The 18102-nt window shown below is 31.5% G+C and overlaps 1 pseudogene; it reads left to right on the plus strand.

Moving 5' to 3' along the window:
* The first annotated feature begins 173 nt into the window (after window positions 1-173).
* On the plus strand, window positions 174-13748 carry LOC133201609 (organic cation transporter protein-like; annotated as a pseudogene).
* The last annotated feature ends 4354 nt before the right edge of the window (window positions 13749-18102 follow it).

Below are 18102 nucleotides of genomic sequence, written 5' to 3' on the forward strand. Positions count from 1 at the left end.
TCAACTAAAATTTCTCTGTAAAATATAATTTTTAATCACACATGCTACATGTATATTTCTATACTGTCAACAAAGCTCTCGTCTCGTTCGAACTGACATACAAATTTAAATGTACCTATATACGCTCTTGGCTCAATGCTAATCACTGCATGGTCGCGTGTGTAAGAATAAAGATGCACTTTGACGAACTTCTCGGTGTCCTCGGGGAATTTGGTCCCTACCAGAAATATGTCTATTTCCTTGTGTGCTTCCCTTCCATTACTGCCGCTTTTCATATGGTCAATTCTGTGTTTCTTCTGGGAATTCCAAAAACACAGGTGAAACATTTCTGGTATTGTTAACATTTTTCGCTTTCTCTTAAGAAATTAAAAAGTGTTCATTTAACATGTTAATTTGATCAATATTTGATGAAGAGAATTATTGATTAAATGTGGGTTGTTTTTTTTTTTTTTTTTTTTTTTTTTTTTTTTTTTTTTTTTTTTTTTTTTTTTTACTAATTTTCATATTTTTTGAAGTTTTCCTCCCTGTATATCTCGGAGAAATAGATGAAATATAAAATTTTTGATATAAAATGATTCATTTGAAACACGGTATTTGTTCTTCAACCACAATCACTTTTTATCAAACGTCTCTCTGAGATGTATTGTTTAGAAAATACGCATTGAAATAACGGATGATGATTTATTTCTTTTAATTGAAAACTTTTCAAAAAAGAAAATCTTTGCTTAAGTTGTGAACAAGGGGATATTCACTTTAAATATTAATCATGCCACACGGGAGCAAAAAATTCAACCTGTGTTGATTGTACCTAAACTTTTCAGTCCGTAGATCTGTAGAGGTTATAGGCCGAAATCTGTCCATTCTGTGAGAAGAAAGAACTGTTGGAGGGCCGTTAGGCAGTTTGAGGCCTATAACCTACTTTAAACATTTAGTCTATTATGTTCATAATGTATTCTCTTAGAACTCTTTCTTTTCCATTGTACTGAGTAAATATCGTCTACTTATTGGAATGTCTCAGGTAAAGGTTGTTTACAATAAAGAAAAAAAAATTACATTGTTTTTATTTGTTAACTTAGTGGACAGTTACAGGTAAGTACAATTTTTAAATGACTGAATAAAGAATATTTAACCACAAGGCATAAGATTCGAACACCAATTTCTTGTGATTGTGAATGCTGAAAGCATGTCTTTTTCCGAGGGAGAAAGCATATATCTGATGCAAAACAAATTAAGATATGTTGAACAATCTAATGTAATAATATAGATGTCATTCTCAAGTGATATTTTGGATTTTGAGCTTAGGATTGTCAAGATAATGAACTTTGAACTCAAAGTGGACGGTTTTTTTTTTTCTCTCATATATTTCTCAACTTTTAGTCAAGGCTATTCAAGAATGCAGAAAAACAAAAGGAAAGATTTCCGTAATTAAATCAACAATATTTAGATGATTTAGAAGAGGCTTATCGAAGAAAACGGAGCAGAAATGTAAATGGGCAGTGACTGTGTTCTTTAACTGGCAGATAGAGTGTTCAGTACCCAACGTTGATGTTTTCATGATTAAGAATGTCAAGGTGTTGAGTGATAAAGAAATCAACAAGATTATTAGCTTTTTTGTCGCTGAAGTTAGAAACGAATCGGGAGATAAGCCGAAGACTATTGACCAAACACAAAACATAAACTTTGCATTCCTATAATAAAAAAAAAACGATGGATGTGCTCCTGCAGAAAGTGAGCAAAATTATTGTACTAGTGAGAAAGAAGAAGGAGCGAATGATTCTTGCCGGAAAGGAATTTAAAAGGAGAAGTGATATTCCCACGTGTGCTGTTGTTGCAAGTAACATTCTAATAGAATTCGAAGATATAGTATTGTTTTAATGGACTTTGAGCTTGAATACTGTTCGTTATCCCCATATTTCATTCCTTCAAATTTAAGTTTTGACATTCATTTTGAGTTGGAATATACATTTCATCATATAATGAAACAATTTCAAAGTTTCAGTTTTTGTTTCCTTGACTTGGAATATATATTTCATTACATTGTGTAACATGTTGGATTCATTGCTTAAAAATATTTATTTGTGTCTTTGAACTTACCTGTAGCCGTCCAATAAGTTATTAAATACTGGCCATTATTTTTAATAATGGACAGATTTTTCTACTTATTGGACAGTTACATGTAACTTATTGGACTGTCTTGGGCTTTTCAAGAAATAGAAAGTATCAAAAGAACAAAAGATGATGTCATAGTAATGTTTTAATTAAAGAGAGACACCGATAGCCACTTTGCGATGATATATATCTGAATTTGTAATCGGTGGACATCATATTAGACTTTTGATTTTTATATGCAGTTCTAATCCCCTTTAAAATTGGATATAGATCTAAATGTTGCAACGATTAAAAGTCTTTAATGTAAATGCCACATGCATGTACGGAAGAAAGTAAACAAACATGTCTTGCTCCAGGTAAGACTGTGAGAGGAGTGCTCATTGTTTTGCCCTAATAAATTCTAAGTTCAATGCATATCCTATTGCCAATTGCAAATTTTATCCATTGTACTGCTTGCTCATGATGTATTATTCTACAGAAGATATGATGCGTGTTATATTTATCAAAAACTGATAAATGGGAATGAACTAAAATTAAAATAAAATAATGATGACTATGTGAAGAAAAATTATCAGAACACAATGATATCAATAAAATTGAAGAGTTCTAATATCTGTATCTTAACTTATTGCAACTCTTTCATTTCCGATAGGATAACATTGGAATTTGTAAATATAATACTTTTGACATATACATTTGGCATAGATATACAGTTTCGATAAATTAAGATCACGACCTCTTTCTTTCATTAAAATAACTTTATTTGGAAAAGAAAATAGATTTAACTTATAATTATTCTATATCAATGATTTAGTGATAGCAAACACGGACATTTTGAAACAGGAGAAGGAATAAACTGTTAGACTTGACTGCACACCGGCTTTTCATTTAAGATATTTTCTTTACAAAGCTGAAATCGTCAGTTTCAGTAAAAAATGAGAAAAATGGGTCAAATCTGGCCAATAATTCATTCTTGACAGTAGTAAAATGTCCTTTAGCTAAATACATATTTATATATATTTATAATTAAACATGTATGTACATATATATGAACCATTGAACCAGTAAAAGTATATAGGATAGAATGTTCTTAAAGTAAGGATTCATAAGGCTCAGGGTTTGAAGATACAAAATACTGGGAGATGGAGCACTATGGTTTTGGAATTAAATTTCCAAGATCAGAAGATTGTGGCGTAAATCAAGATGGCATTGAACCCTTCAGACAAATATTTACTTAAGTTTACGTTTAGCTATACAGGACTTTACCTTTTAAAACTTAGAGATACTTAATTAGGAATGGGATAAAGCTATAAGATGAAATCTCGTAAGTATTCGAAAGAAAATACAATATTTGCTTCGCTCTTTAAATCATGCATATTTTTCTTCTGAAGGAAGCGCGCAGAAACTTTTAAATTATGGAAATATATGTATATGTAGTCCACATTCAATACATCATTATTATCAAAACATGCATTCAGAATGAATCTTGAAAAATACAGATCACAAAAGAATGAAAAATAGTCGTTTTACATACAAATATTTACAACCAAGGTGAAATCTGACGGAAATTATGTCATAATTTCTTCTTTTTTTTTTGCACAAATGTGATGTAGAATGAGAATAGAATCATATTCTTATTTATTGATCTGTGATCAATTCTTCGGCATCTGTTTTCAAATTAAAGTAGATGTATCGACAATTATTGATCAAGCAAAGCATTTAAAAGTGCACAAAAAGGTGGTAAAATTAAAAATTAAAATTAAAATTTCATTTATTTATTTAAATGACTTCTAGGTACATGACTTGATGGTGATGATGATGTTTGAATTAACAGTACATTAATTAAGCCCTTCTCACGCTCTAACAGATGCAAGTTACCAAATTATCCGAACGATACCTACCTTAGCCCAGGCCCAGCATATGACGATTTGATAAAGGCCTACATACCTACAGAGTTCAACGCTGACAACGATGTAGTGAACAAAAAATGCAAGATTTTTCTCCATCCCTGTAATAGACAATGTGACTACAGGCATCGAACAAAGTTGCTGTTCGTGGGTTTACGACAAAACAGTTTATGATAGCACATTTGCGTCTGAGGTACGAATTTAACTTTACTAATTTTACTTAACTTATACCAAGCATATAATGCTCAATATCCAATATAATAGATAACTGAAATTAGTTTTTAATTACAAGTAGTATACAAAACGCTATTTAATATAACTGGCTCACTAAAAGATGCCTATAGAGATTGAATAGTGACTTATTATATGTAAAGAACACTTATGTTGGGTTCTTTACCTTAAAAAACTTACTTTAAACAGAAGTTAGGTTTTTATAACTAAAATCACTTATAGTGTTGTTCTTGTCGTAAGATTGCATTTCTCTACTCTTAAATTTACATTACAATAGCTTAACTGTACAATAGATTTATTTTACAACTGCTTTACTTACAGTATAGCTTTGCTTAACAGTTGTTTAACTTCAAGGTAGCTTAGAATTATAGCATTGTATTTCCAAGGCATGTTGATGTAAACAATAACTCATTTGCAGATATTCACTTTCATGTACATTCCAACCATTTTCTGTATTAACTCGAGTATAATGATATGAAAATTTTCATAATTACTTTCTTTAAAGTGGTATACTTTGATAAAACGTACTTTATATAGAGCTTATATGGGGTGAAATGCGTGTACATATACTTCTAGTTCTGTATGTTTTATACATCAGATCTATCAATTACAGTTGTCTACTTATAGAATAGGTGGCTTTTAACAATATTGCTTAAAGTTGTGGTGACTTAATAAAGTTCTGTTTGCTTGACTCAAATATGACCTACATGGGGTAATTGCTAAATTATTGCAACTTACTACACACAGTTTACATGTATTTCTAATTCTCTTAAAGTAATACGGGCATAAGATTAATTCATTATAAACACTAGAATGTATTAATTTACATGTATTGAATATACAGTTTATTTGTATAGTAGATGTACATTTTTATTTAATGTTTCATCTATGAAATAAGTTAGTGAATCGTTTTTATAATCGCTTTCTTGAAGTGAATAATGAGTGGTAGCATAAAGACTATACTGGTACGAAACTTCTTGTATAAACTTGCTTCTTTTATAGGACATATTACTGCAATTTATCGAATGTAAAAAACGTGTGGATAAAATATGGAGATAACGAACAGTATTCAAGCTCAAAGTCCATTGAAACAATACAAATCGGGAGCAGAGCAAACACGGACCTCCAAAAACAAAGGTGGGATCGGGTGCCAAGGAGGAGTGAGCATCCCCTGCCGACCGGTCACACCCGCCGTGTGCTCCTTGTCATGATCGGTAAATAACGGGAAAAAGTCCGTCGACAATTCAGTGTGTAAATATTGGCCCTACAATTAGTATGAAAAATGTCAGTCAGCATATGACTTTATGAGAGAGTGTATTTGCTGACAAGGTCATTGTATCGACCATAGAACTTACGAAATGATGACTTTAAACGAAACTGTTGATATTCTTGTTTCATCAACTTGTTTTTGTCAATAACTTGCCTCGTTTTAAAAATTGTTCATGCGTAGAGTATGCTCTTGCGAATCGAATCAACTGAGAGATATACACCCCATATGCAGGTGATAAGGGTATATTGCTACATTTGTTTGGTTAATTTTATTGACTTTTTCTAGATATATTACCAATATTTTTAGCTAAAGGATTACATTTTCTATTCTGACTTACACTAATGATTTTCTTCACAGTTTATCGTTGTAATTGAATGATACTTTTTATACAGCAAGATTTGATTTGTGACAAGCAACTATGGGCATCCAATGCCAAAATGGTTTTCTTTGCTGGTGTGTTTTTCGGAGCTCTGGGTCTAGGTGCACTTGCAGACAAGTACGTTATATGTTTACTTCTGTTTTTTTAATGTAAAAAATAAAATGAGCTCACCACGTAATATAAAAACCTACTTAGTATGCAGATATAAACGCTAAACGTGTTTAGCTTCTTTTTTTCTTTTTTAATGATCCCCAAGGAGTGATTTTTTTTAAATTGTATTCACTTTTCTAATATTTACGAGGATTGGAAGAAAGAAGACACTGATTTTATCCAAACTAGTACTGCTGGCGTCCAGTCTAGCCGTGTCGTGGGCGGCTAACCTCTACCTCTTTTGTGTTTTACGATTCATTGTTGGATTTTCCTGCGCAGGGACTTTCATGTCAGCCTTTGTTTTAGGTGAGTTTTTTTAAATTATCTTATTCATTAGAATATGATTTCAAAAAAAGTTTATTCAATATACCAAGACAAAGGTATGTTTTGCTATTAAGAAAAGATAATTTGATGGCAATTTCAGTCATAGTAGATGACAATACCATTCTTTATCCTCTCTCATCAATTTCAGTTTGTTTTTCTGCAATACAGGCGTTGAGATCGTTGGTCCCTCAAAGCGGCTGTGGGCTGGGGTTGTCATCGAATACTTCTTCGCCATAGAAGTGGTTATTCTATGTCTTATTGGCTATCTTATTAGGGACTGGAAGTACAATGAGATAGCAGTGTCTGTTCCCTCCGCACTTCTGTTGAGTTATTGGTGGTGAGTGGGCGTGTGTTTTGTCGAAATAAGTCATATACTTAATATTTAATTTTCGAAGTTGTATTGGTAACTGTATCGTACATGTAAACTAGTACATAGCCTGACTAGATGCATGCCGTAAATGTATCATCTGAAATGAGTGGGCGTGTGTTTTGTCGAAATAAGTCATATACTTAATATTTAATTTTCGAAGTTGTATTGGTAACTGTATCGTACATGTAAACTAGTACATAGCCTGACTAGATGCATGCCGTAAATGTATCATCCGAAATCATTGCATGCATGCTACCAGCTAATTTCAGACTTCACGATTAATTCCTTGTAAATACATGATTTGAAATATCAGTAAAGTATCGTTGCCATATAATAACATTGTCCTATACTAGATCATCCCCAGAAAGAATTACTTCATATAAAATTAAATTTTCCCCATTGGGGAATGTTACTATATAGTATTTATTACATATAGTAAACCTTCCTTTTGAATTCAAACAATGATCGGTTTGAAGTTAAGTGGGAGGGCTATATAGCATTTAATATACCTCGTAGATTCTTTTATATTTTTTAATAAGGATACTAATTATTACATTACATTATTGATGAATCGCTAGCTATATATAGTTATCATGTAAAATTCTGTGAAGATGTGATACTGTATATGGTATTATTTCGCCCCTTGTAATTTTTTTCCTTTCCCTTGGAAACACTTTTGCTGTGTTTTAAATTCGCCCAAACATAGTTGTGTATACAAGATTTGTTGTTTACTTTGAATTTACCCCGATTTAAATTCACCCTTTTACAACGAGGGCGAAAGGGGCGAAAAATTCCTAGTATACAGTATTCCTTCTAGGGTATGATAGAAAATCATCCATCGTATACCTGTACATGTATGAAAAAACTTCATTGTTTTTTTTTTCTTCTTTTCTTGACATTCTATCCAAGGTTATTGCCAGAATCTCCTCGATGGTTGATTAACCGTGGAAAATACGAGGAGGCCAAAGTCATTATTCGCAAAATAGCCAAACGAAGTAAAGTAGAAGTTACAGATAAACAGCTGGATTCGCTAGAATGCGACGAAACAGTGACAGGCCAGCTATGGCACTTGTTTACCTCGAGGGTGCTGTTTGTCCGAACTATAATAATTTCTTGGATTGGTAATTATCAAACTATTTGAAAAATCTCATTTTCATTTCTTATCGACTTTCAGTAAGAAAATGAACTTCAAATGAAATTTAAGCAGGACTGATAAGTACGCGAATTGCAATTGATGTACACATTGCATGTCCCATATCACTGACTCTTAATTCTTTTCCTCAGGTGTGTTGTAAGTATGGTATACTACGGACTGTCCCTAAATTCCGGGAACCTGGCTGGCGACTTTTATTTGAACTTTTTCCTAACAGGTCTGGTAGAATTCCCAGCTTATACTCTTTGTTTAGTGTTATTGGATCGTATTGGAAGAAAGAAACTGCATTGCGCGTGTATGGTGCTTGGAGGGCTTGCTTGTATTTCAACCATTTTTACAGTTTTATACATTGGGAAAAGTAAGTTTACCATCTTCATCTTTTGAAGTTACGGATATATTAGAATTTTATTGCAAACTGATTACCTTCACATTGCAGTGCTAGTGTATTGTAAAGTATACTTTAAAATGGTCATAAATTTGTTCAAATTTAAAAGAACAAATTTGAAGATAGGAAGGTAAGGTTTTAAATGGGTATAATTAATCCCGCCTCGCAAGAGTACTTGCTTTATTGCACTATATACAAATTACTTCATATGAAATGTAAAGTTTAACCAGAGACATATAATAGAGGGACCGCTGACTCATTCGGGGCATCTCTAGACTTTTCACTTTAACTTGGGTACTTAAATTCCGAATGGAAAATGATGTTCTGATTTTCGCAGCGCCCTCACCGGGAGGCATAGAAACTATAAACAGTATGGCGTTTCATCATAGAATGGGTAGTAAACATCGCTACAACTCCAATTTTAAGCAAAATTTACTCGTGACATTAATCGTAGGGGGATGAGTTACTTTCGTTTTCATGACGACAAGGAATTGAGAACAAATTTATCAGCAGTAAATAGATGGAATCAATCTTCTAACCCCGACTCGAGTTGCATTTGTTCACGAGAGCTTGTCCATCACACTTTACCACCTCTACACTAAGAAATACACTGTAAAATGTATTTTATAGTGTAGGATAAGACCTTTTTTGACGAGGTCATTTGTTGGCCGTGTTGGTTTTGCACTGGCATCCATTATTTTATTTAGTGGTTACCTACGTAGGTTCTAGGTTTCAGGTTGGTGTATATTTCCTGTTTTTTGTTTGTTTGATTGATTTTTTTAAAAAATTTTATATAAATATGCCGTTATGCATTCATTAAAATAAAAAAAATTGCTGAAATTAGCCCTTTTTAAAAATATCATATTGTTCTATATAAAATATGTTATTATTTTTTTTATTATAACATATCTAAAAACACAAAATACATCATCCTGAAACCAAGCATAGAATGTGACTTGTAGGCTAATCTAATCGAGCAACTCATACATTGTATCATTTACTGCATTTTTTAAATATTGTTAAAAGTGCTATTTTACAAAACAAAAATCAATTAAAGTGATGCTGATCAAGAAAACCTCATCATAGTGCATTCGGTGTATGCAACTTAATTAAGTAATTAATACTAATGGTTTTAGGAGCCCTCTATTCATTGCACACCTTAGACTTGTTATTATGTGGTACTTATACATGTATGCAGGAAGACTGACCTTCTGTTAGATCTACATTCAAATTAAAAATGAAATAAATAGAAATTTACAGTATATTCATTGATGGCAATCAATTCAGGCATTCTTAATATTTATTAAGCCAAAATAAAACTTAATGAATACTTTATTTACATGTATATCAGCCCTACAAGCTGACACAATTAAAGAATGTTTTGCCCATACCAAAAACCTGTATTTACTACAAAGTATATTTACATGTAACAAAGCTTTATACAATTTAAAATCTGAATGTGAAAAAAATCATACAGAGGATGATAAAAGACTTTTTGTGAATATGTAGAGGTACTTTGTCTTTTATTCAAATCTAAGTGACAAACATGTACTTGTATGTACATAACATTGTGTATATACATGTATATATAATTATATATACCTGAAAAAGTAGGTGTTCAAAAATAGACAAACATATGTATTGGTTGACTTTGTTTTATTGTCACACATTTATTAGGCCTTGTAGTAAATTCCAGTATATACGCATCACATTGAAATTTGAAATGTACATCACATATATGCTTTTCTTTACTCAGAATTTACTGTCCAAGGAGTGGAAAAATGTTCGTCATATAAAAACCTTTACAAATGGCCTGGAGTGAGAGATACCTCAGATTTTACCATTAATAGTTAAGCATATCATTTATTCAGTTGCAGCAACAGTAGTGCGATACAAGCCAATGTTGTTTCAGTGGTGTTCGAGTTTGGCCATGTGTGATGCAGCAGCATGGTACAATTTTAAGCTTTGCAGCTTACTAAACTACAAATCATCGCCTTATTTATTTATGATCTCACTCAAAACACCCTTATAAAGCAGGTCAAGGTCTTTTGGGAAGACAACAGGAAAACTTCAGAATCTTTTAGAATCAATCAGTAGAGGTACCATATCTGAAAATATGAAAATGCAAAATCAGTGAATAAAAGAATTTAATAGCTCCATGAGATATACTTGTAAAACCTGGGTTAGGGCAATTGTCCATTATAAATATGTATATTTAAAAAAAAAAACACTACAAAAGCAGTTTAAAAAAAAAAACATTCTCCCCCTAAAACAAGGGCACCACAAGGCAGAGCATCCCCTCGCAAAGAGCATAATTATTTTAAATCAAGGCAGCAGTTATTGATCCTGATGCGAAATTTAGATGTTAACAGTTACATGTAGCAGGTTGATACTTTTTTTTAATCACTGTGACATAATAGAAAGAAAATTGCCACTCACTTAATAGATTTATGGTGTTGGAAATAAATTCCCACATTAGAATAAGACTTCTGCATTTCCACTGTTGTCAAGCTGTATCTGTTGCTGAGGAAAGTGACTTCATACCTGGAGATTACATGAAGTACCAATTTTTATAAAAATGAATAATGAGTACATTTTTACATGATGTAAAAATCAACATGCTGATTATTCACTATGATATACAAAAAAGTCACATGACAGAATACATAAAACATAAAACCATTCAACATTTATGGTAAAATAATACATCCCATGACTATGATAAGGTCTTACGTTGAGAAACTCTCAGGCCCCATAGGTGGGAAGGAATTTCAGTTTTTGGGACACAACCATACTAGAAATTTTGGTTGAGCAAAAAACAAGTTTGTCTGACTTTAAATTAATATTTTTTTAAGGGACACATTAAAGTAAATGTAGTTTCTAATCATAAATGCTTAGGTTTCGTATGCACTCTCTGATGTAACATGTAGTATTGGGGGGGGGGGGGGGCTTTCCCCTTTTCCAAACATACCCTTTTACACAACCTTTTACTGTTGAAAATATACAATGAAAGCTACCCCCCTCCATGAAATAGAATTTTCGAGTTCTGACAATTTTACTCTTTTTTTTTTTTTTTTTTTTTTTTTTTTTTGCTTGCCCAAGATTTTGAGATAAGTTGTCAAATATACATACCCCCCTTTAAAAAAATGATACTTAATTAACTACGTGCCTGTATACTGGCAAAATTATTTCCCCCTTCCTCACCGGTTCTAAGGGGCCTGAGTCTACAATGATCATGATCATATAAGGGTACAACTTTTATACAAGACAAAATTTTAATTCAAATTATTGTATAGAAGTGACCATGAGTGCATGATTTGCATCAATGCGTGTCATAATCTGATGATCTAAAGTTCTACGTTTTTCTTTTAAGTTTCGTTAGAGCTGGAAAAATACATCTAAGACATCACCTTATATGAGAAGTAATTGACGTACGGGCTATATATAATAAAATATAGAATATATTCGCAATATTTACCCCAAAGGCGTTGAAGACAACACAGCAGCTGTTATGACAGGAAGTCTTGCTATGCCTCCCGGTGGGGCGCTGCTAAAACAGGAAGATAATTTGGCGCGAAAATGAGTCAGCGGTCCCTCTGTTATATGTCTCTGGTTTAACGAAGTAATCATGCTCAAAAGTCCAATAAGCAATACAAATTGTGAGCAAAGCAAACACAGACCTCTTGAAACAGAGATGGGATAAGCGCCATAGACGAGTGAGCATCCTCTGTGATCTGGTCACATCCGTGTCGTGATAGGGTAAACGGGGAACAACGTAGACAATTCACTGTGAAAATAATGGCCTAACAATTTGTATAAAAGATGTCAGTCAACTTTCGACCTAATGATATTGTATTTGGCAACATGCAATATCATTGTATCGACCATAGAACTTATCAAATGTTTAAATGACGAGACTGTTGATGTCCTTATATCATCAACTTATCTCTTAGTAGCCTATTTCGTTTTAGAAATTTCTTGAACTCATTAACCTCATATGCAGGTGATATTGAAATACTGCTACATAAATAAGGGAAGTTGATGAAATAGAAAAGTTGAAGTTATCACGTTTATCATAATGTTTAGTTGCTAGTTTGCCATCAAAGTCTTTCCTTAGTAAAACACCCAAATATGAAACAAGATGAGTCAGACCCCATTGTGTCTTTTATTTCGAGTTTAGTGGCCTATATCGAATCAACGATAAAATGATTATTTTTTATTTGTTTTTCCGATCGTAACAAAGAGCACACGACGGGTGTGACCGTTCGTCAAGGAATGCTTACTCCTCTATGGCACCTGATCCCAGTTAATTCTCATGTTTTTAGAGGGCCGTGTTTGCTCTGCTCCAAATGTGTACTGTTTATATGGACTTTTAAGCTTGGTTACTGTTCGTTGTTTCTATATTTCATTCTAATACGCCTATTTATATCTGACATAGCTTGGAGGGATGGTGTCCCCCTATGTAGCAGATCTCGTAAGTCTTATTATCGATTACAGATGAGACATTAATGAAAGTGAAGACTATAACCTTTGCTATTTAACAAATCAAGTCCAAAGAGATAACGGAAAGATATCCACAGAGTTAATATTATCAAAATTTCCTATTTCAGTTGGAAAAATTTAACAATTATGTCCCATCCTTACGTAGGATACGAGTACATTGTGATAAAGGAATTCGACAATTAGTCGTATATATATATATATATATATATATATATATATATATATATATATATATATATATATATATATATATATATATATATATACATCTGTTGTATATATAAAAGGCAATGTTTTTCGCCCAAAATTTAATTTTCTGGTCAAGATTCTTATAGATTAATGATACACAAACTGCGGTTCTTGGACAATGAAATGTCATTTCCTCTATGTGTATGAGTTTATCTGTATTTAGAGTTTGATAGTTGATGGCCATTTCGGACAAGCTCTTCCGCTAGTTGTATTTGGAGGAGCTTCCATACTAGCTGGGCTGCTCTTTCTTATTTTACCGGAAACACTAGGCGCCAATCTACCGGAAATCATCCAAGATGGCAAAGATTTTCCTCCACCAAAGTATGTATTTTACCATCCATATTACAGAAATCAAATCATGTGAAATCACTAATTTTCTGAGGGAGGGGGGTCATGGTATGAAGATAGAAATCTACGAAGTCCTGTTCTCCCATGAAATTTAAATTTTCAACCATATAAAAAAACTCAACACTTCTTCACCAACGAAATTAAATCCTCAGCAATCAATATTTTTTTCTAAAACCAAGACATATTTGTCCCCATGAAATAAGTGATTTTACAGTATTTAAAAAATGACGTTACTGTCGCATATTGTTGAGTGAATTTTGTTTACATTGCCTTTCTTTTTTTTTCCAGGCAGGCCAAAAAATACGAGGAAAACGGATCTTCATATACCTACAGGAACGAGTCTTTTATAGTGGATACGACGAAATTTTAAAATTGCTTAGAAATTGATCTTTCTCACTTTAGACTTTGAAATATAAATATACTTTTTCATAATGATATATTTTCACCCTAGACTGCGGTTCATCCCTCTTTATTCAATACATAAAACAATCTCAGGGTATATTCTTTCAATTTTAAATGTCAAGTTTAACTTACAAATTGTTATATGGTCCATTATGGTCATATGGTCCTGTAGAGTGTTTATTAAACAATAACGTGAGTGAGAGCGCTGGGAATGTAAATGTACAAACATTTTGTGACAACTGTGGAGATACTGTAAATAAAGTACACCTTTTATAAAAAATACTTAACTTTTAAATGGCTCAAGTCAAGTTTAATTGTCGGGCTCAAGATTAGTATGAATCATATTGTCATAGGTTTTTATGAAAGTTATATTATTAACACTAAGAATAGATCAATAATCATTACATTTGATTTTTTAAAAAACAAGATGTATTGTAGACTTGTACCAGAGATTCTTTGTATAATTTTGTTGAACTGGCATTGAATACATATCAATACTTTGAAAACTGTTCAAATGATAAAGTATTAATTCATAAAGTGTTCAAAAAAGTTTATTAAAGTTTAGAAAATTTCAATGTTTTGCCAACAGGTTCACAAAACAGTTATGGTCTCAGTGAGTTAGCATGGAGATAGTATGACGTTATAAAGGTGCGGAATAGTGACCCAACATCCTAACGTAGAAACATTGTATATGCTGTAAACGTCAAATATTTATGTTAATCTTGTTATAAGTATGAGGACATAAGTAAAAGTTATATTTTTCATAACAATTTAAAATGAACTCCAACATACATGTATTTTTTTTCATCACTTTATGCAATTTTTAATCAAAGTAATCACATTAATTACTAGTATCTATTGTATTTACTGTGACTAGCATATATGTTATGTATATCATTGTTTGTTTGTAATTAATAAAAGAAAAAGGAAGCGTTTTTAAGAATGAGAATGGATTAATGCAAATCTGTTATTACATATTTCTAGATTAGAAAACAATGCAAGAAAGGGAACATTTATCAATGATGGTATTCTGAATATTTCTTTCATATGTTTTAAGACTAAATTGAAATCAAATGTTTCACTCAAAACGTTTTGTTTCAATCATATAATAAGATCATACATGAAGGACATATACCCGTATTGAAAGGATCAAAATTTTCTATTATTCTAATAATTAAGAATTTTTTATAGTGTCTATATATAAAGGAATTTAACTTGTACTTAATATCGCGAAATGACTCTGCAAGACAATAACTCGCGAGATTTTGAATTCGCCATTAGGCTGCTGATCTTGATTTTTTTACACGTATTTCAGCAACAAAAAAATAAAGGGAGCAATGTTTAATTGGCGAGTGGCGCTTCCCCGAAATTATGCGATAATTAATTACTTTTGCATATATAGGAATCTACATTATATCTAAGTATATACTTCAACCCCTTTCCATGTACCAACACAATAAGGTTTTCTAACGTCGGTTGGGATTTCAAAACTTTGGTGGCAATAGACAACCACCCTTCCCACAAAAAACACTTGCGACTTATAACATTTTCTAGTTACATATTTTTCTTTGGACAAATTGGTGTTATTTTATATTTTAATCAGGGTTGGGGTCAATTACTTTGAAATGTAATTAAATACTTTCAAATACATTGAAAATACTTCCAATCACAATTACATTGATTTTTACAAATGTAATTAATTACTTTGAAGTACTTTGAAGAATGTAATGAAATACATTTCAATTACTTTTGTTTCACTTTCAAAAATCTTGAAGAACAAATACATGTACATGTAAATTTAAGGTAGGGGGAATGTTTAAAATAAATAATGTCAGGTGTCTGTCATGTTTTTTGTGTTTCATCAACATAAGACCTAATCCTACATGTACATTTATCAATTAATTGATAGCCTTCATGAAATTTGATTAAAAGCGAGTTTTCAAGAGTTAATGAATCAACCATAAAATACTCTCAAATTGTTTTAGCTACAGATAGGCAAGCTAAACACCTTAAAATGCAAATGTTGACAAATAATACTTGTTTTATATAATGACTATTTCATGTACCAAATGCATGTGCATATAAAGATCTGTTTAAATGTTAAAATACTGATCAATATTTATTTCTTTTCTGAAGTATATAAATAGGAGAGCATTTTTAATAGTATATTTAATAAATCACCTCTAATGGTCATATCTTTAATTTAAACATAGCATGGTATAAAATTATAGAAAATTTTGGAGGGTTGCTTTGATAGCAATTTACAGCTGGGTTTTGAAGGGCAACAAGGCATCTCTTAATGACACATTAAATTAATTTTTTTTTTTTTTTTTTTTTTTTTTTTTTTTTTTTTTTGGATAATCAAGCAACAAAATATTGAAATGTTTCATGTCTATACCAATGAGAAGTAGAACAAAATTTTTGATACGGTTAAACTAGTATCAATTCTTTATGTGCATTATAATTATAAAACAAACTAATATTTTTATAAACAAGCCAATATATCAAATTTATTTATTGAGAAATAAAAGAGTGTAAGATTTTAAAAAACAGAAGGGCTTCTTTGAATGAATTAAAAAAAACTGTAAAATGTGACTGTGTTGAAAATATTAGCCTCTTAAATACACATATTATGTATTATGTAAAGTAACTGAAATGTAATTGAAAAGTAATTGAAATTACAGGGTATTCTTTTCATTATAATTAATTATATTCAATAACAAGTAATTGAAAAAATAGTCAAATACAAATTACTTCCAATTACTTTGCAAAATGTTATTAATTACACCCAATTACAATTACTTTTATCAATTACTCCATCCCTTATTTTAATCCATAACAGATAGAAATCCCGGAATAGTGCCTTACTCTTGATCAAAGTTTTCTACTGGATTTTCTATGACAAGCTATGTTTTACCGTAAATGAATAAAAATGCAGAGGTGGGCTTTGGTTTAATTTTTTATTGTTCTTTTTTTTTGTTCTCCGTTCTGTAAACACTATAGATGTGTATCCTCTTCAGCAGTTAATACGGAGTTGATAGGATAAATGCGCTGTCAAAAAATGTTAACAAAAATTTGATTATATTCGAAAAATGCTTGAAATATTGATCTAATCTTTGTGCTACATTATTTAAATGGCGGACCCTATGAGATACAAATACTAAAATGTGCATATTATACACAGTTCTTTTATTTGTACATTATGTTAGTTGAAATAATTTTATTTGGTGGGGGGGGGGGGTTACTCCTGAAAAAAGACTGTTTTTTAAATATGTCCTGGTAAATTCTAGCCTTAAAGCCGTGCTAGCCAAAAAATAATAGATTTTCCCCCTAAATTTCCATATTTCAGTTCGTCTATTGAGAAAAAAAAATTGTGATACTTTACAGAATAAGAAAAATGCTTAATGATTAACCATATGATGTTAGTAATTATGATTATGTCGTAATTTTTTCTAAAAAGAAACGACAAAAAATCAGCATAAAAATTTTGTAATCTTACATTAAATTGAGATTTAATTCCCATGTCTAAAACATAAATTTATAATAATAAAATATTTTGCCGATTGATTATGCATTTGTTGATTATATCGTGATCAAAATGAAATTTTGTTATATCAAATTGCCAACTTTACACTTCAAAAACTTATGATATGAGAAAGGAATTAGAAAAACTACATGAACAAAATGTTATGGTTTCAGCAGACAAAGATTTTAAAAATATTGTCTTTGTTTGCAAGTCTTATTGCTAGAATTGTGTTTTTAGAAGAACTTTTATTTCTACATCTGAAAATCCTCTTTAAATTAACAGTTCACTTTCTAAAATTGATATTCTTTAAAATCACATTTCAGTCTTAAATACTTTCAACATTCCAGTTAACGAATGAGAGTTAGATCTACCCTACCTATACTGGATTCCTACACTTCTTAAAAACCCTCATAAAGACACACCGGGACCAGCAAGTGCTCTAAGTTCTATCTTTAGTCACTCACAAAAATGTCTGCTGTAAAGAAGAAGCTTCAGACGTTCTGTTCTACAGTATATTATAGAAGTGGTTTAAATCAAACGTGAATTCTCAAAAACCCATTTTTTTTTTTTAAAAAAAAAAGAAGGCTTTTTAAAGGTGCAGCCTTGTATTCCACCATACTTCAAGTCCACGCCCATCGTCGGTAACCCACGGGTGATTCACATCGATCCTCTCTATCTTGTGGACCCAAAATCGTGGTTTGCGACGATGGTCCACACCTCGTATCTCTTTCAAATATACGTCGACTAGTGCTTCCAACCTTTTAAATTACAAAAAAAAAACATCAAAAAACCTCTA

Source organism: Saccostrea echinata, unplaced genomic scaffold, assembly GCF_033153115.1.
Source record: "Saccostrea echinata isolate AGI-Se365-2 ecotype Australia unplaced genomic scaffold, CSIRO_AGI_Sech_v1 ptg000045l, whole genome shotgun sequence".
Taxonomy (NCBI): Eukaryota; Metazoa; Mollusca; class Bivalvia; order Ostreida; family Ostreidae; genus Saccostrea; species Saccostrea echinata.